The sequence below is a fragment of the Dermacentor albipictus genome, chromosome 9 (genome assembly GCF_038994185.2).
Source record: "Dermacentor albipictus isolate Rhodes 1998 colony chromosome 9, USDA_Dalb.pri_finalv2, whole genome shotgun sequence".
NCBI lineage: Eukaryota > Metazoa > Arthropoda > Arachnida > Ixodida > Ixodidae > Dermacentor > Dermacentor albipictus.
In genome coordinates this window covers 26109315-26124488 of record NC_091829.1, presented here as the reverse complement: position 1 = coordinate 26124488, position 15174 = coordinate 26109315, and the positions used below count along the sequence as shown (strand labels likewise).

At 51.1% G+C, this 15174-nt stretch overlaps 1 protein-coding gene across 2 annotated transcripts in view; it reads right to left on the bottom strand.

The window, feature by feature from the left end:
• LOC135901905 (uncharacterized) overlaps nt 1–15174 on the bottom strand; it is a 261657-nt gene that overhangs the window by 187701 nt on the left and 58782 nt on the right. The window contains exon 1 of one of the 2 annotated variants that reach the window (XM_065431722.1): nt 10277–10401. The exons of the other annotated variant lie outside the window; for it this stretch is intronic. The gene's annotated coding sequence lies outside the window, so the exon portion shown is untranslated. Of the gene's footprint in view, nt 1–10276; nt 10402–15174 lie in introns of those variants that run through there. 2 annotated transcript variants of the gene reach the window in all.

The window sequence follows — 15174 nt, the reverse complement described above, 5'->3', positions numbered from 1 at the left end:
AGCGAGGACACTGTGATCTACTCAGGGACCAGTGATGAAACCTCGGATGACAGCGACTTCGTGCCCGTAGCGAAGCACAAAGCAAAGAGAAGACTCGTCAGGACGTCTCCTTCCACAAGTAAGGCAACTGTGATACCGACGCGAAAGCCATCAGACCTCACCATTTTATATGTGCCTGTGGCTGCTAGCGACAATCTAAACCGGATCAACCGCCAAGCCACATCTGTATCGCTCGAGGCACTCGTTCCGGGTCAGATCAAAGATATAAGGATCAACGCCCGTAAGAACATCCTCGCTATAGATGTCACAAACCGCAGCGCGCTAGACATTCTAAGCAACGTTAAGGTGCTGGATAGCATCAACGTACGCTGCTATAAACAAGACCATCATGACTCTACGGCCGGCGTTGTGTATGACGTAGATAATTCCATAAGCGATGCTGACCTGCATATACTCATCAAGCCGGCGACAGAGGGAATTGCCATATTGCAAGCCCGTCGCCTGGGAAATTCGCAGTGTGTCAAGTTAACTTTCAAAGGAGACAGCCTACCGTCTCACGTCAAGGTCGGTCACTTCCGACACATTGTACGGCCTTTTGTGCCAAAGCCGCTTCAGTGCAGGAAATGTCAAAGGATAGGGCACGTTAGTGCGGTTTGCACAAACGCTGCCGTGTGCTCCCGGTGCTCTGGGTCGCACAGCTCCGACGCCTGTCGTGCAGAAAACCAAAAGTGCGCCAATTGTCAGGGCTCTCACGATGCAACTTCGAAGAATTGCCCACATGTGAAAAATGAGGCGAAAGTCTTGAGGCAAATGGTCAGGGATGGTTCCTCGCACAGGGAGGCTGCCGCTAAGGTGCGACGTCGACGTTCACGTCGCCGGAGTTCTAGGAAACCCACTGCTATTGCTAAGGATGCACCGCGTCCACTGACAGTCCAGACACTTCCGCATACAACTAGCAATAGCAGCAACGACGTTCCTCAGCAGAAAGTCTCCAATCTCATTGCCTCAAGCGAGGAGTGGCCGCCATTGCCACGGCTAGATCCACCAGCGGAGCGACAAGATGTAGCACGCTCGCCGAATCATGCTTCACCTTCTGGCAGCAACCAAGACAACGACAAACAAGTTGTCACCATGATAAGGGCCCTTATGAACACGCTACGAGCACTACTGACTGCCATACACACTCCGGCGGCTCGAGGCGCACTTCAAATACTGGATGCCCTGTATCCGGTACTTTCCGGTCTTGAGAAGTACCATGGCTGCTCCTCTACATTCGTTCCTTAAAGAGGTCAAGGAAGCGTCTATCTTCCAATGGAATGTCAGAGGCATTAAATCGCGCATTTCGGACCTTCGTCCGTTTGTTTTTAAGAACAAATTTCCAATAATTGTCATTTGTGAACCAAACGTTGAGAGCGCCATCCGCCTATCAGGATATGAAGCTTTCATGTCTGCCACCTGTACCGACCGCAGCAAAGTCATCGTTTATATCAGATGCGATTTCACATATGTTTTACACCCAGTGGCACCTGATGACAACAATCAGTATGTGTGTTTGACTATAAAATGCAAGAACGTCGCACTCACGCTCATAGGTGCCTACATCTCACCTTCGAGTCGATTTGACAGCGCAAGACTAGGTGGAATTTTAACAGCGACATCTGGACCATGGGTTATTACCGGCGACTTCAATGCGCATCATCCGCTATGGGGAAGCTTAAAGATGGACTGTCGAGGAAGACGTGTACTATCCTTCGCGTCGGACCATGAGCTCTGCTGCCTAAATGATGGCAGTCCCACCTTTCTGCGGGGATTGACATACAGCAGCTGCCTGGACTTGACTTTTGTTTCAAGATGCCTCAGTGCCAGTGTGAAATGGTTCACGGACAACGAAACACGTGGTAGTGACCACGTTCCAACGTATGTTAAAATCGACGGCATACGCAAGTCACACTCTACTACAGTTCTTCATCACATCGACTGGCCTAAATACACGTTGCTCATGGAGAAGAATTGCCAAGAGATCCGGGACTGTCTGCCTGGCAACATCGAGAAGCTAATTAACGCCGCTGCTCAAGAAGCCACAAGATCTTTTAGGCCTATTCCTAAATTCTCTGAATTCGAAGTAGAATTGGAGCGGCTTCGAGCAATCCGCCGTCGCGCGGAAAGAAGGTACAGGCGCACCAAGTCCATCTACGACCTAAGGGAGGCGAGACGCATACAGAAGAAGATCCAGCGTCGGATCAACGCCCTGCAGTCTCTAAGATGGAAAACCTTCTGTGATACCCTTGATCCGCATAAACCCCTGTCACATATATGGAGAACAGTGCGTGGTCTTCGAACACCACCGCAACAACGCCACCCCTTCAAATGCCTGGCTCTCTACCAAGGTCGCAGAGAGCTCGACGTAGCGGACGACTTCTGTGTCAAGGTCGCTGGTCTACCGCCATCGTTCGCTACACATGATCCCCGTGATGTTCCAATCTCGCGGGATTCTCGTATGGACAATCTGTTTTCCATCGAGGAGTTGCAGGCGGCGTTGGCAGCGTGCAGACGTTCCTCATCGCCTGGGCCTGACGGGGTGACATACGCAGCTCTTGGAAACCTCGGTCACACAGCCCGGCATGCACTTCTAGACGTGTACAATAATTCATGGCGTGAAGGAGAAGTTCCAGCTGCATGGAAGTCCAGCCGCCTTGTGCCTTTGCTCAAGCCAGGTAAATCACCCCTAGACGTGGCGTCTTATCGTCCCATTGCTCTGGCCAGTTGTCTAGGAAAGGTGATGGAGAGGATGGTGCTGACGCGTCTAGAGTGGTATCTAGAACATTACAAGTTATATCCTAACGCTATGGCAGGCTTTCGACGCGGACGCTCTTCTATAGACAACGTCATAGATCTTGTCTCGTCTGTTCAGCACGAAAAAAGCCTCAGGAAGCTGTCAGCGGCGATGTTCCTGGATGTTAAAGGCGCATATGACAACGTAACCCATCAAGCCATCCTGGACGCCTTGGGTGATGTCGGCCTAGGCGGCCTTGTTTTTCGGTGGATATCCAGCTTCTTGAAGGACAGGTCATTCTTTGTGCAAACAGAGGACGGTGCGTCATCACAACGCAAAACCTACCGAGGCGTACCACAAGGCGGAGTCTTGAGCCCCACTCTATTTAACCTGGTGCTCATCGACATGGTTCATACCCTTCCGGAATCCGTCCATGTGTCGATCTATGCAGACGATATATGCATTTGGTCATCAGGAGCGACGCGTCCTCAGGTGCGCGCCAGACTTCAAAAAGCGGCCACACTAACATCAGGTTATCTTCGAGCACGAGGTCTGGAGCTGTCCTGCGAGAAGTGCTCTATAGTCGCTTTCACGCGTAAAGCAATGAAACCATACGTTATCAGAATTAATGGACAGCCAATTGCCTACGAGAAGACGCACCGCTTTCTAGGAGTGATAATAGACCGAGACCTTTCCTGGAGTCCTCATATCTCCTACCTAAAAAGGAAATTAGTCATGATAACCCACGTGCTCAGATTTCTTGCGGGAAAGTCATGGGGTGCGTCTGTGAGTGCGATGCTCCAACTCTATAACGCACTGTTCCTCGGTCTCCTGCGCTATAGCTTACCTGTACTGGGTGGGACCGGCAAGACCAACCTCCGTGCCCTCCAATCTGTACAAGCTCAAGCTCTGCGAATTTGCCTTGGTCTTCCTAGATGTGCGTCCACGGCAGCAACAATAGCCATCGCGCATGACCACCCTATCAACACGTATCTTCAAGTCGACACTTTGAGGATGCATATCAGGCACTTCGCCCGACTTCCATCGCATCATCTCGCCTCCCTTCCTGCCGCTCGACCTCGTTCAGCGTTTAGCAAGATTATTGCCGCCAACAATGGAACTTTACCGTCAAACTTCACGCCTGCAGCACGACCATCTCAACCGCTCTGGTGCCTCCATCCACTCCAGGCTGTCCTTGTTATTCCCGGTATCAAAAGGAAAACAGAGATGTCAACTTTTGCCCTCAAACAAACCGTGCTTTCAGTGCTACATGAACAACACAGAGGACGCATCCACGTTTACACTGACGGTTCTGTATCCTCTAATAGTTCAGCTGGAGCAGTGGTGATTCCCACAGAGTGCGTCACCCTCAAGTTCAAGACATCTCACATTACATCATCGACGGCTGCAGAACTCGCAGCTATCCGTGCTGCTCTGGAGTTTATCGTTCAGAAATCATCACATTCATGGTCCATCTTATGTGACTCAAAGGCAGCTCTTCAGTGTCTGATGTCCCCTTTCAACCATGGACCTAATGAGCAACTAGTCGCAGACATCCGACTACTCCACCATCACGCAATCAACAAGGGACACAACATCATCTACCAGTGGATACCGGGTCACTGTGGAATTTCAGGAAATGACAGTGCGGACGACGCTGCCCGGTCGGCTCATGATGGCGCCTAGATTATACCCATACCACTGTCAAGAACAGATGCAGCCACAAGTCTTCGCTCCCTCGCCCGCGAGCTTACACAAAATCTGTGGAACACCAGTGACTTCACGAACGCACGTCTCCACAAATTGGATCCACGTCTGCAACTCCGCCTACCACCAGGGTTGCCACGAGCGGAAGCAACACTTCTGTGCCGCCTGTGGCTCGGCGTGGCGTTCACGAACTCATATTCATTCCGTATCGGAATGGCCGACAGCCCTACTTGTGACACCTGCGGCTGCGAGGAGACGATTGAACACCTCCTTTGTGACTGTCCCCGTTACGCAGTGCGAAGAACAGTGCTTGTGACCGCTCTCGCAAAACTGGACAATCGCCCCTTTACAGAGGAAAAAGCGCTAGGACATTGGTCCAGACGGGCTTCGGCACTGAAGGCCTTAAGGGCTTTGTTGAAGTTTTTAAGGACGTGCGAATTGTGTGACCGCCTTTGAACGTTGTAGAGCGTAGTTTCGCGTTACTCTGTGAATTTTCTTTTTTTTTCTTTTGTTTTCCTCTTCTTCTTCTTTCTCCTTTTATTCCCTTTACCCCTATCCCCAGCACAGGGTAGCCAGCCGGTACTTACACTGGCTAACCTCCCTGTCTTTTCCCTCCTTTGTCTCCTCCTCCTCCTGTCCTACGAAAAAGGGGAGGCGGAAAGAAAGAAAGAAAGAGAATGGAATGAAACAGAGAAAAGCCGGTGCAAAATACGATTTTAAGACCTGGTGTTCGGTCCTCAGACCACTGACGACCGAACACCGTGAGTCTTATAATTGTATCTGGCAGAGTGTTTTACTTTTTCTTTCTTTTTCAAATCTTTATTAGCATTGAATAGCTTGGCCAACGTTAGCTGGAATACAAGGTACGCGTACAAAATTCTGAAATTTCTCGCTCTTTCAGGGGCGTAACCATGGAGAAAGGGGGGGGGGGGGGGCGTTGTGAGGGGACACCAAGCACGTGCCCTCCACGCCTCCCCCCCCCCCCCCCCCCCCAAATAAAACCTATTTTTGGCTACGCCACATGTCGCTGTTCAAACAATGCAAAAAAAGTTGCATATCGTAGTTCTGCAGTGAAAATCACTAAGCACGCACCACTTTCCGAGACGTCAATTTCTGCGAACGCTGATTGAAAACAACAGCGGTTGGAACTGTCGTCGCTCCTGTGTGGTTTCGGGCAAGATCGAAATGACCTCCGAAAAAGCGGCCAACCGAGAGTACGGGTCCAGGCTCGCGCACGACGTGTGATTTACTCGAAACATTGATCGCTCTCTTCTTGCTGCAGTAGCACGGCACCATACTTGCAACTGCACATTTCCCATTTCCAGCACGTACCGCGGAACTTTCCCGTTTCTAAGAGGCCACGTAAAGGCGATGTTCCAATACCTTGGATCGTCAGTGTTGTTTTCTGCATTCCCTCTCCCTCTCGTCCGTGAGATGGGGCCGCATTCTTCATCCCTGCCATTGTGCGACGTCCTTGCGAAAGCCCCTCGCCTCTGAAAACGGCTCGAGGTGCCTGGCAATAGGTAGCGCCTTCATTTGTATCGCGGGCTAATGCTTCAAAACTCATCGTTGCGTGAAGCCTCCGGACACGAACGCAGGAAGTCTGCAGGCTTCGAAGATGAGAAAGCCGAAACTTAAGTCGCGAGAGAACCGTAGATGCTCCAGCGGACTCCAATGCTGTCGTGCTATTACCTCGACAAAGAAAGAAAGAAAGAAAGAAAGAAAGAAAGAAAGAAAGAAAGAAAGAAAGAAAGAAAGAAAGAAAGAACAGGTAAGCAAGGGAGATGGACAGATGCGGAAAACAAAGAATGAACCAAGACCGTGAACAAGTCATGATGAAAGACGGGAGTATAAAGGACAGTCCGCTCTTTCATTTGGGCAGCGAGACTGCGAGAGGGCTAAGAATGGAAGGGAGCAGTGAGAGCAGGACAGGCTTGGCGACAGCGCCGGGAATGACCGGCCGAAGAAGAAATCACAATTATACGCGCGAGGGAGAATGAAAGCATTATTCGCTCGCTTTCATTTGTGCGGCGAAAGATCATCCAGTGGACGCAGGAGTGCGCAAGAAGGGGACCTGGTCGGAGCCGGCGCAGGCGAGTCGACAAAGGCAAGAAAGAAAGCAGGAAAGAAACAAATTTTTTCAGGAGGGCCACGAGACGCGTCCGTCCGCACGCCTGGTGTACGCGTCGTGCAAAGAGTGTGCGTCATCACGACGCTCCCGGGACCGTCCTCCGTCATACTTAGCGGGCGAAAGATTGAGCGGCACGACCGTTAGCGCAGAACGACGGACCGACAACGTAGGTATACGACGACGACGACCATGTGCGTTGACTCTTTGGTCGCAATGAGCAGAGACCATCATTCCGGGAACCAAATGAAGAAAGAAGTGGAGTAACGGGTGGAATGCAATAGCTCGACGACTGACGCTTCGGGAGTAACTGTTGTCCTCGGTCGTGTTGTTACGCTTCCTGGGAGCAGGAAGACCAGCGTCGTCGAACTTGTCTTTTGGGCAGTTTTCTTTTTCTCTTACTCACTCACCCCCCCCCCCCTGCTCCCGAGCCCCACAGCGGTTCACTAAATGATCGAGAACCGTGCTCGTAGTTGCTTGCTTTTTGAACTTTCCACAGGGCAGTGCCCCTCTTGACCAGTGGCAGGTACTTCCGCAGAGACCACAATAAGCAGAGGCAAGGGCGTGGGAAACGTCCGCAGCGCACTCTGGTGACAGGTTCTTTCATGATTCTAGCCACTCTAAAAATAGAGGCAAGCTGCGCAGCGTGACGTCATGCGGGCGCGGTCACGCTGCAGTCTCGCGTCGTGCGGGCACACAAATAATCTCTACAGACTGCGATGGCATGAATTTTCTCCAGATGCATATCATCTATAAATGTGGCCGAGTTTATGATACTGACATGGGAGAGATCACTGTGGATCACGTGGGAGAGATCAAGTGGTGTCAACGTAGTTTGCTTTTTTTTTTCTTTCTTCTTTGTTCCGGTGATATGCCGATTTCTTACAAACATGCAGGACATCTATCTTACACCTTGTCCCGCTGCTTCTCGAGCGACTAGCTTTCTTTGGCACTTTCCCCTACTTGCGGCACCTGCGGCTGCGAGGAGACGATTCAGCACCTCCTTTGTGACTGTCCCAGCTACAAAGTGCCAAGAACAGTGCTCGTAACCGCGCTCGAAAAACTGGACAATCGCCCCTTTACGGAGGAGAAGGCTCTAGGACACTGGTCCAGACGGGCTTCGGCACTCAAGGCCTTAAGGGCTTTGTTGAAGTTTTTAAGGACATGCGAATTGTGCGATCGCCTTTGAGTGTTGTATCGCGTAGTATCGCGGTACTGCGTGAATTTCCTTAATTTTTTTCCTCCTCTTCTTCTTCTTTCTCCTTTTATTCCCTTTACCCCTTTCCACAGCACAGGGTAGCCAGCCGGTACTTACACTGGCTAACCTCCCTGTCTTTCCTCCTCTTTGTCTCTCTCTCTCTCTCCCCGTTTTTGTGCTCGGAATTCCTCGCGCTAAGTGCACTTGCAAACCCCGTATTCTAGAACGCTCCTCCACTCCGCTATCCACGTTGACTGGAGCAAGTGGATGGCAGGGCCGCACCTTGGTGGTCACTGCTCTGCATTGAAGCTCGATCGCAATTGATGAGAGGAGTAGCACCTTTTCCAGCCGAAGTGTGGCACTGTACTCAACTAGGTTGCGTGGAGGAAGAGCTTCGAGTGGAGGGAATCGTTCGAGAATGCGCAACTAAGTTACGGGGCGCGTACGCCGCCAAACGCACACTAGAGACGCGCATTTTGTAGCGCGAGAGGCGACTGAACGTTGAGATGATGTGATCGGTTGCGTCGCTGTTTCCGCGTTCTTTCGCCGATTCGTCTGACGGGTCGCACTAATCGTCACCGAAATCGCCGGAATGTGTACTTTTGTTCCATAAGTAATACATGTTTCAGTCACATTAGAATTGTAAACATATTTGTGACCACTTTCATTGTTTTTGTGGCACTCAGCGGCTCTCGCCTCTGCGGTGACCTACAGTTTGGTGCAGAAGTCAAAATGTCCTGAATTTTTTTGTTTGATGTTTCGGTAGTAAAAATTACTATTTTCGCGGTCTTTTTCGTGATGCTTTCATTCGTGCTTGAAAAGTAAAATTTTGCGGGCTATTATATTTACACGTGTATTTGTTTATCCTCTTTTCCGAGGACTGCATTTCGCCTCCTAACTTAGGGTTATCGTCCAAAGCAAGTAGCGCCTGCATTTTAACGCGATAGCGTTAACGGCCCCCGTGTACCCAACCACGCAGGCCCTGTATGTATCGCAGGGACGTGAGTCAACTGAATTTCTGAAAGTGCAATAAAAAACGCAAAGTACGACTTACACACAGCTTACATACATTACAGCGTCGAAAAGTAATTTGAATGTACGAGAAAACAAAATTTTTTTACGCGGAAACTCAAACATAAGCCCATTTTCCAGCGTTTATAGCTTTTATATAGAACGGCGCGCCGAGATTGGTTCCTTGCAGCACCATCCAGATGGCGCTCGCTTCCGCGCATTCGCGGTCAATTCAAGAGGCCGCGTTTCTACCAGAAAGCTCGACTTCGTGCATAGCGTTCGCCGTCAAAATTTCCCGGTAAATGTTACAGTTACATAAGCTGCAGTTGCCGGGAAGCGTAAGAAGCAGTCGTGGATCTTTCAATGCATGCTATCGATCGCGTCCTTCAATTTTTTTTGGAGCTCACTCGAACGTTATGGTTGATTGTATGAGTTCTGTATGTTCTCGCCGCACCTTGTTTAATCATAGTGCAAGCGCGGCACTAGTTGTGTAGTACTTTCTGGAAGGCACGCACGCACCGGCGATCACGCTGGAACCTTCGGCAAGCCCCATTAAAAAGCCGACACGCTTGACCCGCAGTTCAGATTTCGATGATCGCCGACTGTGCTCGCTGCTGTCGTGCTTGAGTATAATTTGTTCTGATAGGCTCAACTTCGCTCAATAAAGAGTTAAATTTGTAACTCACAGTTTTAACACTGCACGACGTGACAATATACCTGCAATAACTGAATGTAGCCTTTTATATAGGTGGCCCAATATGTCGTTGCAGTTGCCCCTCTATATCGGCAGCTCAAGGACAACTCCAGGTTTCTTGCAAATGACAAGTTTTGTCTTTCTTGGTCGTCATAAAACTTCCTCCACGTCTTGCCGATTCCCACAGAACTGATTAATGTTCGTTGCTCCCGAACTAGAAGAGGATGAATCGGTGAAAAATCGTGTATTACCACCTTGCCAAGGTAAGAAACACGAAAACCATGAGAACAGCGACGTAATAAACTCGAACACACACACACACACACACACACACACACACACACACGCATGCGCGCGCGAGCACGCACGCACAGAGAGAGAGAGACTCAGTGCAATCGTTGCCTTCTTTTGGGACGTGTCGACGCGATGACTCTTGGGCGGTGCTAGAAGCGTCCCGTTACGTGTAGGAGCCGCGCGGAGCGCCGAAAATGGTCCCGCGCCGTCGGCGGGCGACGTGCGTGTCGTCGACGTTTCCCGTAACGGCGCCGCAGTCATCGGCAGCGAGCGATATCGGGTAACGATTGGCGTTGAGAGAGAGAGAGAGACCCCCAGTTCGGTTCGGCCCGCCAAATGGCTTCCGGTAATATCCCGCTCACACCGTGCGCGTCGGGCGGAGTTGGACGTGCGAAAGGATCGCGGGCGAGCCGCACGAAAGACGGGAACGAAGAAGGAAAGAAACGAATAAAGAAAGAAGGAAATACAGACCTCACAGCGTACAGTCGCGACGTCGCCGTCGTCTTGCGTTTACTACACTGCAGGGCGAGTACGGAGGGACGCTCCGGTTTCCACTTCCTGAGGTCGCCCTGGGAAACGGTGTCAGCGGGATGGCAGCTAGCTGTCCCGCTCGTGGGAGACGGGGTAAAATAACAAGGACGAACCCTCTTCCGTTGCACGGACGAAAAAGAAGAAAAAAGGAAACGTTGGTCGCATGGTGCGGTAGATCGAAGAACGGGTCTTGTGTTGCACTGGGACGGTTTTTTCTTCTTTTGAACGCATTCCTGGCACCAGTAGGAGCCGTTCGATAAGCATAACTGAAGAAAATGAAGATAAACAAAAGGCGAGAGGATCAGAACGAAGCGCACGAGGCCCATTTTTTGACACGTCTCCCCCTGTGAGACACCCACCGCATACACAGCGCAATAACAGTTGGGGGCAGAATTTGCGAAACGCGTGCTCTTTCCTCTTGGCGTCGTGCTATATACTTCCGTTTAGTTCGTTCGTTCGTTCTCTCTTTCTTTCTTTCTTTCTTTCTTTCTTTCTTTCTTTCTTTGTGGTGGCTTTCGAAGCGCCCCCGTCCTGTCGGCTGTATCTCGCTCGCGGGCGCTTCCTTCGACTCGGACTTCGCGCCAATCCGTTTGCGTTCCGCCAGCTATAGCGCGCACACTCAGTGACCGAACGTCTCAAGCGTCCCAGCCATCGCTCGCGAAATGGCTCAGTCGTTCCCCTTCCTATACAGCCGCCCGCGAGGCTACGCATTCGTACGCATTGACGTATATATATACGTACGCATACGTAAGCATCAACAAACTCGAACGGGTCCGCCCGTCACTCCGCGACCATTTTCTTCACCCAAAGCTTCTTTCTTCGTTACGTTTGCGTGCGCGTGCGGGTAGGAAAAGAGAGGGGAAAAAATGTAAAAGTGGGACGGAGAGAAACAGCGCGAACAAGACAACGTTGCGCACAAGCCATTGGAGGAGGGGGTTGGGCAGCAAAGACTTTTCTCTCCTTTTTTTTTTCTTTTTTGGATACGACGTGCTTTCGACGGAAGCGAGACGCATCAAGCTGTCCGGAAAGAGCGCATCGGAGATGCGGCTTTATCTGGCGCGGCGGCAGACGCTGCAGAGACGATGCCGCTGCCGCCGCTCGATCTGGAAAGCGATTACCTCTACGCCTGCATCCATTATTCATGTCACCTTTCAATGCGCTCGTTATTGTTTAGTTGTTGCTTCTTCTTTATTTGCGCGTTTTCTTGCTCGTTTTGCGATTATTATTTTTCTCGATCTTGGTACCAGGCCTTGTGGAAACACTGGAAAAACACTATCCCAGGAGCTGCGTCTGCAGTTGACGCACCGTGGGTCTATACTGATCCGCGTGGCAATCCTTTCCTATCGGCATCGCCTGTCGTACTCCCGATATCTGCTGAGCGATTTGACCCGCCGATCGGTCCATGAGGCAGTCACCCCAGAAGATCGCTTCGCGCTCTGTTGATTTAGCCGCTGTTGTTCTTTATTTATTAGGGCATGTTTCTTCCGAAAAGAACGGATAGCGAACGCATTAATGCGAGCCTTTGCCGTTGACTGCAATGTGGGCATTGTATGTCTCTGTGCACGGGACTTGCTTGAGGGTAAGTCCCGTGCAAGTCCCGTAAGACACCACAAGCGCTTACGGGTAAGTCCCGTAAGCGCTTGTGGTGTCTACTTGTCTCGTCTCTTGTCTACATTTTGCGCTGTTACTAGCAGGGTTACTTGAGGGGCCTTAGAACTACGCGAGAGCATTGAACATCCCCTGGGGAGATTTGCACCGAGGAGATTCATACTTTTCTCTTGCATGGTTGTCGCCAATTTCTTAACAATCTTTTCTCTTTTCTTTTTGTCTGGGACAGCGCGACAGTGAGATGGAAAAAGAAATATATGGGGAATTCATTATGTTTTACCACGCGTAATCAGAGGCTATGGTGGTCTGCTGCTTAGCAACGCGGTCGCAGGCTCGATTGTCTCCCAAGTCCGCCGATAGTTTTCCGACGGGTTCAGAGGGGAACAAGGCTTTTCATCAGTGTGTTCTTTGATTGCACCCTAAACAAGCTCGTCGGTGGCTTTTGGACGTTGAAGGCCGTATTTTTATTTTTATTTTCAACATGATCTCACCCTTCATAATACAGTTTCGCATCGCCATAAAGGGCTTTTTGTGGTTTTTCAGCAATCCGCAAACGAAGTGGAGCTCTTCATTAGCTAGCCTGAGGCGCCGGCAGATCCGCTCTCGGCAACCCATTGCGTCACATCACTCTGTGCAGAAACGGGCATCGCGGCCTACCGAGCAACGTCCGTGCAGACACACACGACGAGGGGAGGGGGGGGGCTTTCGAATCGTTGCCTCCAAGATCGCGCGCGCGCAACCCGAATCTCGGAGGCAGCGTCCGGACGCGATGCCTTTTGCTTTCCGCGCGCGCACGCAAGAAGGCTCGCGAGACGAACAAACGCCACGAAGGCGCGACCTCCGAAAGGTCGTTCACGCGCTGCGTCTCCGAAAAAGCGCCCGCTCCCCGCTTCTCTCGTTCAATGCAAGCCATCGATCATCGAGGGCCTCGCCGCCGATGCCGGCGGGGTGATGCCTTTTCGCAAGCGCCGTTCGAACCGGAGGAGACGCGAGGCCGGGAAGATGGCGCGTCCGGCGCCCACGGGCCTCACCTGTCAGGTGATTGATTAAGAACAACGCGCCTGTGCCGCTCACGCCGGGCCGCGCGGAGCGAGATTCCCACGGCGTTCGTAGGGATGCACGCAGGCCGAGCCCGTGTGTGTACACGTATATACACAACACAAGTTTCCCGCGGGACTTCGACACATCGCGCAAGGGAGGCGGCGGGTCGCGAAAAGCTATTGCGCGCTGCCCCGGTGTGTGAGGCGCACGCACTTCAGCTCTCGACGCCGGGCTCTCGCAGCGTGTTGACATTGCGTAAACGATCGCGACAGGGTGGAACGTGAACGGGGTCAAGTTTGCTTTCGGCAACCCCCCCTGCCGTTCGAGCGTTCGCACGGGAGTCAGCGATGACAGGCTCGCGAGGAGCCTGTTACCTAACTAGCTGTATATACTCAGCCACTATAGTTAGAATGGGAGCCGATCGAAGAAGCTGCGTAGTACAGTGTTGCAAACCCGTTGAACAAAGCTGTAACAGGGGCACCGGAGAAACGTCTTCCGTACGACGACAGGATTTCGCTCGCTCAATACCCTGCTTGATGAGCGGCGACGATAGTGCGCCGTTTAATTTAGCTTCCTGGGGAAGCGGGAAAAAAGATCTCCGGCATCGAGTGATGCCTAATTTCATGACTAACCAGTTTTTCAGGGTATTTGCACAGTCTTAGCGATGCTTCTAAGCTGGATCGTGCGCTGCGAAATGGGTGGCTTCCAGGTTTATTCTGTCTCGTGGGAGAGTGCGTCCGCTTGTAACCCTTGCTTGTTGCCCATTGAATATAGGTAAATGGGAAGGTACACTGCGTACATTGCAGCCACCAATCCCAGCACACTATTACGGGATTGAGGGGCAGCCCTTTTATATATATATTCATTAACATGCCATGTTAACGAATATTTCATGCAGGCGCATATAGCACGGTTAATGAAGTAAGGCAAAGCGAAGAGCACGAAATTTGGCTACTTAGATCTTCCGCCCCACTTGTAGCTATGTAGATGAAACAAATGGTAAAGTTTTATTAACACACTTGTGGACGGTGCCCAAAGAACTTATATACTCAAGTAAAATGATAAGGCCATTAAAAGAGAGAGAGAATGAGAGAAAATACATAGGAAAAGGAACACTAAAAACTCCCATGCTATAAGCAAACACAAATTCAAGGGACGTTGTTGAAGCCAACTCAGCTGCGGAGTTGTTTATTGCGCCTCCGTCGGTATAGTGACCACAGTGTGCGTGCTGATAACATCATTTGTTTCTTCCGTCTTTCTCATATAAATCTTCTGTAGACCAAAAAAGAAATAACCCTGAAAATGTATAGCTTACTGTCAGCTGCGTTATTATTCCAAGCCAATTTCTTTGCCCTGCACATTAGTGATCACAGGAACGGCGCCGTCAAAACGTCGTACGCAAGCTATTCTCGACAAACGATCGAACGCGAGACACAACTCGAAGAGCCTCTCGACGCGGGGGCCGCGAATGAGTGAATTCCGGTATGCATTCTGGGCATGCAAAGACCAGTTGTTCCGGGAAGAAAAAAAAAAAAAAGAACTGAGGATTTTGATAATGATCGGAACGAATCGGTCCGACGAACCAGGGATGAGTAATGCGCGAATTATTCGGGCTCCACGCCGCGGTCAACACCCGAAAACAGTACTCGATTTCCGCTGTAGAGTTGGCTTTCAAAGAAAAGGGGAAAGAAAAACGCAGGAAGAAGATTTATGGCTGCGAATCGTGGCCTTCGAAGGTCCCTTCTGTGAGCGCGGTCGACTCAGCATTCGACGATGCATGCATCTCATCGTTCAAGCTGATGAATCGATTGGAGTGCGGTGTCGCGCCGTAGTTACTGCCGGTTTAGGACACGGACGATCGAGTCATCCGCCTCTCTATATCGTAACGCACGACGGGGGACGGCGACGGAAATGGGAATGCGCGCGTCTGTGTGCATTGCCGCTCACAGGCAGCGAAGAAAACGCGGATGATATATGGGTTGAAAAAAAAAACATCCTCAATCGCGCGGCGTCTTTGTCTCCAGCCGTCGTCGTCCGTTTCTCTCCGCAAACATAAGAAATGCCGTGCCTAACTAGAAGCGCTCAATCATGCTGGTTTCCTCTAAGCCTTCCACATGGGCAGTGGTCCCGGAAAACCTATACGCCGGGTAGTCCGGAAGTGCAGGTCCATGGGCGTCCCGCGGAAGAAG